Here is a 12040-nt window from a genome sequence, read left to right as displayed (position 1 = left end):
GCAAGGGAAAGAACAATTAGGCTGTGGCAGAATTTCAAGTATCATTAAGATGTATTTGTCATAGGTATGAATAACAACTCACTCTAAAAGCTTTCTCTAACAGCTGAATACCTGACATGTGACTTCATGGGGTTCTTTAGAGAACTTCAAGTACTGTCCTAGGAACAACATTTTGTTGTTTTGATCCCAAGATTAAAAGTAATATTACATCCTTTGAACAAATTAAAATTCTATCACAACACAGAGACATAGTAGGGTTGTCTAACCCTTAAGAAGTGTATGTAAGTGTGTCTCAGGGTTGTGTCCTAGGCTCTTTTCTCTTCTCCCCCTATACTATTTCACTTGATGATCTCATCAGTTCCCATGGATTCATTTACCATGTCTATGTTGATGATTCTGAAGTCTACCTTGGCTGGCCCAATCTGTCTCCTGAACTCCAAACTCATATCTCCGACTGCCTTTCAGACATCTCAAACTGGATGTCCAGTAGACATCTTAAACTCAGTATGTCCAAAACAGAGCTTATCTTTTCCCTGGCCTAAACCCTTCCCTTTTACAACAGAGGACAACATCATCTTCCCAATCTATTTTGTCCTCTGGTTCTAGAATATCAGGGCAGTTTTCCTTCATAATTTCTTGAAAGATGATGTCTAGGCTCTTTTTTTAAAAAAAATTTTTTTAGGCAATTGGGGTTAAGTGACTTGCCCAGGGTCACACAGCTAGTAAGTGTCAAGTGTTTGGTCTGAGGCCGGATTTGAACTCAGGTCCTCCTGACTTCAGGGCTGGTGCTCTATCCACTGCGCCCCCTAGCTGCCCCTATTGACTGATTTATTCAAATGTATTAAGAATAGTTGATAGATATTTAGCTATTTAAGTATTACAATTTTTGTTTGGAGTGTGTGGTTTAAAAAAAAATGTTGGGGGGGGGCAGAGCCAAGATGGCAGAGTAAAAGCAGTGACTTGCTTGAGCTCTCTCCCAAACCCCACCAAATACTTGTAAAAAATGAATCTGAACAAATTCTAGGCAGCAGAACCCACAAAAAGACAGAGTGAAACAAATTTGCTGCCCAAGTTAACCTGGATGGTTGATAGGAAAGATTTGTTTTTGCTGGGCTGGGAGAGGAACACAGTTCAGCATGAGCCAAGCAGGCAAAGACAAGCCCTCAGCAAACCCCAGGCCTCAGGGGATTAAATCACATAGCTGTGGTGGTTTCCAGACTTCTCAACCCACAAACACCAAAGACAACTTAGAAGGTTAGGGGGAAAGGTCTTTCAGACCTGGGTAAGAAAGGAGCACAGTCCAATTTTGGCCCTAGGGCAGCCCCTGGGTGGCTGTAGTGACTATGGCTGCTTCTGGAGCTCTTGGCCCACAGACAGTGGGGGGATCCAGTGGCAGATTAGAGGGGAATTACAGGGATCCTTTTGCTGGTGCTGAGGCAGGATTCTCTTGCTTTGCTTGTGCTTGGACCTGGGTTGTAGTCCTGAGTGCTGATTCTGGGTCAAGGAATAGTGCTCGTATGGTGGAGCTTGTGGCAGTGGTAGAGAGGGAATCCTCCTCACAGTTCAAGACAGAAAAGAGTGCTTGTAATTACTCATAGACCAGAGCACAGGCCAGGAAAAGAATAAACACCTCTTCTTTGATCATACCACCTTGGAAGAACTGAAAATTTTCAGGTCCCTAGAAGTATCTCTGAAAACAGGTGCACAAAACCCCTGAAGGTTTAGACAGTACACCCTTCACACTGGAAGCAGAACTCTATCTTAACAAAGAGTTAAAGTCAAGTAATTAGCTGCAAACATGAGCAGACAGCAGAAAAATATCTTACTTTGGTAAAAAAGAAGATCAAAACATACACCAGAAGAAGACAACAAAGTCAAAACTCCTACATCCAAAGCCTCCAAGAAAAATAGGAATTCATCTCAAGCCATGGAAGAGCTCAAAAAGGATTTTGAAAATCAAGTAAGCCATGTAGAGGAAAAATTGGGAAGAGATATGAGACTGATGTAAGAAAATAATGAAAAATGAGTCAACAGCTTGCTAAAGAAGACCAGAAAAATACTGAAGAAAACAACACCTTAAAAAATAGGCTAACCCAAATGGCAAAAGGTCCAAAAAGTGAATGAGGAGAATGCCTTAAAAAGCAGAATTGACTAAATAGAAAAGGGGACCCAAAAGCTCACTGAAGAAAATAATTCCTTAAATTTATAGAATGGAGCAAATGGAAGCTAATGACTCTATGAGAAATCAAGAAAATATAAAACAGAACTGAAAGAATAAAAAAATAGAAGATAATGTGAACTATCTCACTGGAAAAACAACTGATCTGGAAAACAGATCCAGGAGGGCTAATTTAAAAACTATCAGACTACCTGAGAGCCGTGATTAAAAAAACAGCCTAGACATCATCTTTCAATAAATTATCAAGGGAAACTGCCCTGATATTCTAGAACCAGAGGGTAAAATAGAAAAATGAAAGAATCTACCTATCACCTCCTGATAGAGATCCTAAAAGGAAAACTTCTGGGAATATTATAGTCAAATTCCAGAGTTCCCAGGTCAAGGAGAAAACATTGCAAGCAGCCAGAAAGAAACAATTCAAGTAGGGTCATCTAGGAAGCACAGTAGATAGAGCACTGGTCCTGGAGTCAGGAGGACCTGAGTTCAAATCCGGCTTCAGACACTTAATACTTACTAGCTGTGTGACTCTGGGCAAGTCACTTAACCCCGATTGCCACACCAAAAAACAAACAAACAAACAAAAAAGAAACAATTCAAGCATTGTGGAAACACATTCAGGATAACACAAAAGATTTAGCAGTTTCTACATTAAGGGATTGGAGGTCCTGGAATGTGATATTCTGGAGATTACAGGAGCTAAGATTAAAACCAAGAATCACCTACTCGGCAAAACTGAGTATAATCCTTGAGGTGAAAAAACTGATATTTAATGAAATAGAAGACTTTCAAGCATTCTTGATGAAAAGACCAGAGCTGAATAGAAAATTTGACTTTCAAATACAAGGCTCAAGAGAGGCATGAAAAGGTAAACAGGAAAGAGAAATCATAAGGGACTTGTTAAAGTTGAACTGTTTGCATTCCTACATGGAAAGATGATATTTGTAACTCATAAGACCTTTCTCAGTATTAGGGTAGTTGGAGGGAATATATAGACAGAGGGCACAGGGTGAGTTGAATATGAAAGGATGATATCTAAAAAATAAAATTAAGAGGTAAGAGAGGAATGTAATGGGAGAAAGAGAAAGAGAGAAGTAGAATGGGGTAAATTATCTCACATAAGAGAAGGAAGAAAAAGCTTTTACAATGGAGGGTAAGAGGGGAGAGGTGAGAGGAAATGAGTGAATCTTACTCTCATTGCATTTGGCTTAAGGATGGAATAACATAGACACTCAATTGGGTTTGGAAATCTATCTTACCCTATAGGAAAATAGGGGGGAAAGGGATAAGAGAGAGGATGATAGAAGGAAGGGCAGATTGGGGAGGGGGTAATCAGAAGCAAACACTTTTGAGGAGGGACAGGGTCAAAGAAAAGAATGGAATAAACTGGAGGTCAGGATAGGATGGAAGAAAATACAGATAGTCTTTCACAACATGACTATTATGGAAGTGTTTTGTATGACTACACGTGTATAACCTATATAGAATTACTTACCTTCTTACTGAGAGTGGGGGGGGGAGTGAGGGAGGGAGAAAATTTGGAACTCAAGGTTTTAAAAACAAATATTAAAAATTGTTTTTGCATGCAATTGGGAAATAAGATATATAGGCAATGGAGTGTAGAAATCCATTCTGCCCTACAGGAAAATAGAAGGGGAAGGGAATGGGGAGGTGATAAAAGGGAAAACAGATTGGGGAAGGGGTATTCAAAATACACACTGTTGGGGTAGGGGAAGGGGAGAGATGGGGAGAAAATTTGGAACTCAAAATCTTGTGGAAATGAATGTTGAAAACTAAAAATAAATTAATTAATAAAAAAAATTGATACATTTTTGTCCTAGCACAACAGCTATTTCCCAACAAATACCCAAATTAAACAGTTTTCAAAGTACTGCCCCCCAAAGCTTAACCAGTTAAATTCCTGATTATTGACAGGAGAGACAGATCATTTAACTTTGCCATAGAATACAAAACACTAACCATTGAAATTCCAAAGGATTTTTTTTTTGGTTTGGCCTTTCCATGTTTATTGATTTACTTTGTTACAGTCATTTTGGGCTCTTTCTTCATTCTGTACTGTATCTCATCCCATATGTATGAGTATCTGTTCACCAGTCCCTGATTAATAAGTGCATGTTTTGTATCTTAAATTTTGTTATTGCAAACTGCTACTATGAACATTTTTATATATATGGGTTTTGCTCTGCCGATTATCTTCTTGGCATATTTAGCTCAATAATGATTAGGAACTTTTTGTATAATTAGAAATTGATTTCCAGAATAGTTGGACCTATTCATAGCTCTATCCACAATGAATGAGCAAGTTTATTTTCCCATGGATTCTCCAACAATGAGTTTTTTTTTCTATCTTTTAGCATCTTGGCTAGTTTGATGGCTGTGAAGGAGTACCTCAGGGTTATGCATGCACTTATATATGTGTGTGTGTGTGTGTGTGTGTGTGTGTGTGTGTGTGAGTGTGCATGTATGCATGTATGTATCTATATGTGGTATGAGTATGCTCTGTCTCACTCTTTGAGTGCCAGGCAAGCTACATTCCCTTTCTGAGGACTACATACCCTAAGGAGTTTGTGTGTGTCTCTCTTCTCTACTGCCATTGGTTCAAGCACCTACTGGCTGTTTTCCTCCTATCCCTCACACACTATTAGGGGCTAGTGACTAGAACCCCAGTTGCATTTAACCATTTAATGTTAATTAGCTTTTATAAAGGATATTTACTTCAAAGATATGTTAAGAACACACAGATACTTTCCCCAATACCTCTGGGATTTATTCATAACCCGTTTCCCATATAATATCTGTTTTGGATGTTCAAGTTAATGTCCAGATATGGCCTGACTTCTAAGTGAGTCCTTTCAGCTTCCAATGGCCTAGGTCCCAAAGATCACCCCTTTCTCCTTGGGGCATCAGAGATAGGCCGGCTGCAAAACCTGGTGGGGACTCCAGCTTCTAGAATTCCTGCCTCATTCTCTGGACCTCTAGATAATCAACTTTACTTAAACCAGAAAAAAACCAACGGCAGAGGCAAGGGCCTGAAGAAGGGCTACGTGCCCTCTTTCTTCACAGTATTATCCCTCATTGAACTCTGTGAGCAAGGGAGTCACCTCAAGAATGTGCTGAGATGAATGAGGTGAAGAGAGATGGAGGACTAAAGTCTTTTAAATGCCTTCACAGCCAACCAAAGAGGCTTCATGACATAAGTGACCTACTAGGAACAGTTAGAGAATATGTAGCCATGCTTGGATTTCTCCAAAGTTTTCCTGTTCCACATAGTTGAGACTCCTTGACGTAAGTTTCTCAACTCTTCCTGGGGAAGATGAAATTCTAGGAACTTAGCAAATGTGCTGGACTCTGTTACATATGTATGTATGTTTGCATGTATTCTGTATGCATATATGTGTATATATACCTGCATATCTATTTACATATCTATACATACACCTACCTATATATAGTGATTGAGAGATATTGAGACAGACAGAAAGACAGAGAGAGAGAGACAGAGAAAGAGATGCACAGAGACACAACACACAGAGACAGAGACAGATAGACAGCCAGGACAGACACAGCAACATAGTGTAGTAGATAGAGCTGGCCTTGAAGCTAGGAGGACTTGAGTTCAAATCCTACCTTTGACATGATCTGATTTGTGTAACCCTTAGCAAGTTACTTGCCCTCTCAATGTTCTAGACAAATCTTTAAGAATAAAAGTCATAGAGAAAGTGCCAGCCTACCTTGATAAAAGGAGTTTCCTCATCTGGGAGCTCCCAATATCAGTGAAATCCCAGATCCAGTGTCTATTCTGCATGTATGTATATACATGTGTGTGTAAATATGTATGCATGTATATAAATGTACACATATACATACATAAACACACATACATGTATGTATATATATGGAACAGCGACTAGATCTAGGAATAGGATATCTATGTTGGATGCATGTATGTATGGACACTCATATATGTATATATGTATGTGCATATATACCCACATCCTAATCTCATGTCTTGCCCCTATTCTACACATACACACAAGTAATTGTGGCCATACCCATGCACATATGTAATATGTGTATGTGTATATATACACATATGTACATATGCATAAGATATGTGTATATAAGAGAGACTTTCTTTTTCTCTTCAAAGTTTGATTTAAGTTATCAGTGGACACCTCTTAGAATTCTTCTTTCTTATTAGTGGTCTTTGGATTAAAAGGTTATTTCACAATTGCTCTCTGTAATCTACAACTTCTAAAATTCTTTTTATTACTCTCAGACTACCAAGTACTCTCAGACTTTGAGAGTACTTGGTTGTCATTGTTGAAGCAGTTACTAATTATTTGGCCAAACACAGTACTGAATCTAGCTGGCTCAGGATGTGAAAAACAGCTCCTTTTGGGGATTCTGCAGAGCTGAATTCTGAGTTTATTAGAATGAAAAGGAAGCAGAGATCTTTCAAGAGACTGACAGGGGTCTTTTTTAATGTGTGGGAGGGAAATGAGAGGGAGAGAAAAATAAATGCTTGCTAATTGAGAAAAATTTTAAAGGCAAGAAAGACAAGGCGTTTGAAGAAATAATAGCATTTGAAACCAGAAGTGCCCTCTTTCTTTAAAGTCCAGCTCCCTAATTCTCTCAATTAGTTGTTATTTCAGGGTGAACCCTCCTCAGATGAGTTGAGGTGACAATTTTCCCTGGCAGAGAAGAAAAAGGATGAATCAGAATAAAGAGCTGCAGCAAAAACCTTGACTATGGCTTTGGGCTGTATTAATATTATGAGTTATTTCCATGAAAAGTTAAAAATTCAATCCAGTAATTTGCCTTTTCTATTTAGAAAATATTGGATGCTGTCCTTTATGAAATATGGAATAAAGTTTGGATTTTTTCCTTTTTGAAAAATCCAGATGTCTGGTATCATGCAGACACTGGCTAAATCCTGTTTCCATCCTTCTTTTATTACTTTAATCCAAGACATAAGGGGAGAAAACAACATTTTCCCAGGGACTCATTCTATCTCTCCCATGTAGTTGGCCTAAAAATTCAAGGCCACTGAGGAGGAAAATATTCAGGAAGAAAACCATTTGCATTTGTGTGGGCTGTCTTGTCTGTAATTCAAATAATGAGGCTCTTGCAAAGATGAATTTGGGGGCAGCAGAGCCCAGGGTAGAAAAAGTTGTGAAAAGCTATAGTTTGCTCTTTTGCCAGGTAAAACTATCATTCTGTTCATCATTTAGCTATGACATATCTGGTGTTCGACAACCCTTAGTTTTCTCAACATGGATTAGCCACTTAATAGATGTGTTTAAGCTCAGCCTGGCTTCTTTCTTCCCTACTACCCAGTATTTTTCTGGGCTCTCTTGCCTTGATTAGTTCTCAGGGATAAGTACAGGGTTAGAGGCTAAACCTTGGATTTCATTGTATAGAGAATTCCTAGGCACTGAATTTCCCCTGACCAGTGCACTTTCTTGTGACTTATAGCTTTAGAGAGTTGCCTAGAACACGGGAAGTTGTGTCTTGCCCAGGGTTACTAAGGCAGAACTTACCAGAAACAGGTTTTGAGGCCCTGTATTCCTTGGCTTCTAGGCCAACTCTCTATGCATTAGGCCACAATGCTTCTCAATGAGCATTAATTTAAGTAGGAAATATATACAGCTTTTAATAAAGATCAATTTGTCCCTACCCTGTGATGTAATGCATTTTAACAACTACTAGAAATGATTTGTAGATCATTCATTGTTCTTCCATTATTCATATCGCTGGCCCTTTCATTAGCCTGAATAATGATAAACAGTCTGAGTTCTCAGAGTAAGTCATTTTCCTTCCCACTATTGCTCTTATCTGGAGAGGTTCCGTTTCCTCCAAGATTTTCTTTCCTGAGAGGAATAAATAAATTAAAAAGACAGCTTGATCACTCAGGTTCCTTTTGACATTGGGATAAAGTGGGGTGGGTGGGGAAGATTTCTCTCCCGTGGGAAACAAAGCAAGACCTTAATGACCATCTGTACATTTATCAGGGTGGTCTGTTTCTTGTATGTGTGTGTGTGTGTGTGTGTGTGTGTGTGTGGCGGGGGCGGGGGGGTGTTGGTCGCTTTGCTGATGCATTTCCCAGTGATTTATACGATTTGGAAGAATTGTCATTCAGACATAGCAGGATAGAGATCAGTTCTCGTAAAACAAGCTGGGGTTGGTGGTAGAGGTGAGCAAGTGGGAACAATGGGGATGGGATGGGGCTGTTCTTGGCCAATCAATCCCCTTACTGCTGATTCCAGGTTCAGACTGTTCAGTCCTTCCAGTCATTGGGAACAATCATTGCATCAAGAGAAATTTTTTTCCCCTTTCTTCACAGAAATGGCACAAATGAGAATGGATTAGTTTAAGGAAAGGAAAGTCTCTGTAAATATGTTCCTGGTCATTAGGATAACAATTCTAACTTATTAGAATTTATAGAGTTCATTAGAGTTTGTCAGGCACTTTAATTAATCCTCAGAACAACCCTGTGAGATGTGACTGTGTTTGTGTTTTATATTTGTTGTTCTCTGAGGTACCACCTCAAACCTATCAGATTGGCTAATATGACAGAAAAGGAAAATGACAAATGTTGGAGGGCATGTGGAAAAATTGGAACACTGATGCACTCTTGGTGGAATTGTGAATTGATACAACCATTTTGGAGAACAATTTGGAACTATACCCAAAGGGGTACAAAACTGTGCATATCCTTTGACCCAGGCAATACTACTATTAAAACCGTATGCCAAAGAGATCAAAGAAGAGGGAAAAGGTTCTATATGTACAAAAATATTTATATTTATACTTTGGTGGTGGCAAAGAATTGGAAATTGAAGAGATGCCCTTGAATTGGAGAATGGTTGAACAAGTTGTGGTATGTGATTGTGATAGAATACTACCGTGCTATACGAAATGGTGAGTTTAGTGATCTTAGAAAAATATGGGAAGACTTGCAGGAAATAATGAAGAGTGCAATGAGCTGATCCGAAAGAACATTGTATACAGTAACAGCAATATTATTTTAAGAATGACTTTGAGCAAATAAGTTATTTTGACTATCATAAATACCTAAATTAACTATAAAGGGCATGTGAAGAAAGATGCTATCTGCATCCAGAGAAAGAACTGATAAATAGAAGTATGTATACAGTAATTTTAAACACACACACACACACACACACACATATACACACACATATACATACACATACCTTTTTTACCTTCCTGAACACCTAGCACCATGCATGGCCCTTTCACAATTATAGGTTGCCTGGGTGCCCTGATCCATGGTTTTATTTTATTTTTTTATTTTTAAATTTATAGAATAAAACAAGAATTTCCATAGCATAATATAATAAAAATATGATTGCATATGAAACTGCAAATCTATTCTGTACAACTTGCTATTCCTTTAAAATGTATAATATTCGTGTACATTTTTCTCCTTCCCCCCCAGAGATGGACACAAATAGATACACATAATTATTCTATACATATTTCTATTTATCAGTTTTTTCTCTGGATCCAGATAGTGTTTTTCTTTATATGTGCTTTATAGTTGATTTGGGTATTTAAAATAGTCAAAATGACTCATTCACTCAAAGTCATTCTTAAAACAATATTGCTGTTACTATATGCAATGTTCTCTTGGTTCTTTTCATTTCACTCTTCATTATTTTGTACAAGTCTTTCCATGTTTTTCTAAGATCATCGAGCTCATCATTTCTTATAGCACCATAGAATTCCATCCCAATCATATACTACAACTTGTTCAGCCATTCCCCATTTGATGGGCATCCCTGCAATTTCCAGTTCTTTGCCATGTTTTTTATAAAATTGTGGCCTTGGTTGTAGAAGGGCTGTGGGGGATGGGAATATCGTGGTAGAAGATTCTTTTTGACTGACACACCTTAGAGACAGAACAAATGTAAAGGTATTTGTAGATCCCAAGTATTGAATTGGGTTCAACTAGACTTTAAAGTTTGGGACCCGCTGCTCTATGGCAGGAACTGGTTTAAGGTCCTTAATTAGAGCAGCTTCTTTTCAGCCCGGAGACACTTAGCTTTCTGTTCTATGTATCTTTTACTTGTCCAAGTCTCTAGAAACTTGGAAAAGCTCCAGAAGAGAACAATAAAGATGACTCTTGTCCTGCTAGAATAGAAATGAGTTGTTCTGAGACAAAGGGAATTCAATTAAGGTTTCCTGGACTATTAGTAGGAGTAGAGAAGTATGATTCACCAGTAACATAAATGTAGATAAACCATTGAAATGGAGGGAAATCAGCAGTGATTTTCTTTTTTCTGGGTGCTACAGAGGATTATTGTAAGGGTAGGAGTTGTGAATGCCAAAATCAAACCAGATTACATGTATGAGAAAGTGTTAACTTTTCCCGAATTAGCTCCCTTTTAGGACTATAATGTATAAATCTAGCAATATAATTTTTCTAAATAATTGCTAAGTCATCATTATGAATATCTTTTAGTAGTTTAGACAGGAAAAAGGTATTTCACTTCACCTCAAATAATGATTTCTTTTTTTGGAGGCAGTTGGGGTTAAATGACTAGCTCAGGGTCTCAGAACTAATAAGTATCTGAGGCCAAATTTGAACTCAGGTCCTCTGTGTTACATTTGTGACCAGTCCCATTGTGCATGAAGATGGGAGAAGTAAATGGAGACTATTTTTTTTTTTTATTGAGAAGTATTGTGGTCTCATGAATAATAAAAAAAAAAAAAACCTCAAGTTCAAGTCCCACTATCGACATATACTGTAGTGGTATGACTCTGGGCAAGTCACTTAATTAGTACTTTTGAACCTAGGCTTTGCTGACTCCCAGTTTTGCTCTTTAGCTATCACTCTGCACTGCCTCTCTTTACCTCACTTAATCTCTGTGTCCCAGGCAACTCCTTAATACTATAAGTGAGATAGGATGCTGACTTCTAGAGGCTGTTTTCTCATCTTGGAGATCCTTATGCCAATTCAATCACAGTCTTGATCCTGTCCCTAAGTTAAAATTATGATCCCCTAGAGAAAGCACTGGGCAATTAGGTAGCAATACTGAGTAGAGCACAGGGACTTGGCATCAAGAAAAGTCATCTTCCTGAGTTCAAATCTGGCCTCTGACACTTACTAGCTGTGTGACCCTGGACAGGTCATTTTACCCTGTTTGCCTCACTCTCCTTATCTGTAAAATGGGCTGGAGAAGGAAATGGCAAACCATTCCAGTATTTTTGCCAAGAAAACCCCAAACAGGGTCATGAAGAGTTGTACACTACTGAAAAATGACTGAACGAAAGGGAAAGCACTATCTCATTGGGGCCTGAAAACAACCTTGTTAAGCAGGTAGTGTGTTATCTCTATTTTGCAGATGAACAAACTGAATCTCAGGACATGATTATGAAGTGCCTACTTTGTGCAAGATGTGTTGTTAGGCTGCTAGGAATACAAAGATGAAGATTAAAAATCATCCCTGCCCTCAAAGGGTTCATTTTCTACTTGCTATGAACTGAAAAATACAGAGGATTCCCTAGTACTCTAGCTGAAAGAGTCTCAAGTCTCCAAAGAGCCCCTCCTAAAGTTTTAGGGCTTTTGAACAATTCATACCTAGGCTAGCGGAGTCTGATGCCAGCTATCAGGATGCAAGTTTTGATCTAAGTTTGTCTTAAGTGAAATTTTAAAATTATTTCTTATTGTTCATGTTGTTTGGAAACCTGACTGAAAATAAGCACAGTACACTCTTTAACTTTAACTGAATAGCTGTGTGGCTCTGGGCAAATCAATTAACCCTGATTGACCTCCTTCCAAAAAAAAAAAATAAAAAGGAAATGTAGCTTATG

This window comes from Vombatus ursinus, unplaced genomic scaffold (assembly GCF_900497805.2).
Source record: "Vombatus ursinus unplaced genomic scaffold, bare-nosed wombat genome assembly UNPS02014797.1, whole genome shotgun sequence".
Taxonomy (NCBI): Eukaryota; Metazoa; Chordata; class Mammalia; order Diprotodontia; family Vombatidae; genus Vombatus; species Vombatus ursinus.
The sequence above is the reverse complement of the archived record's forward strand: the minus strand, read 5'-3'. Positions refer to the sequence as shown.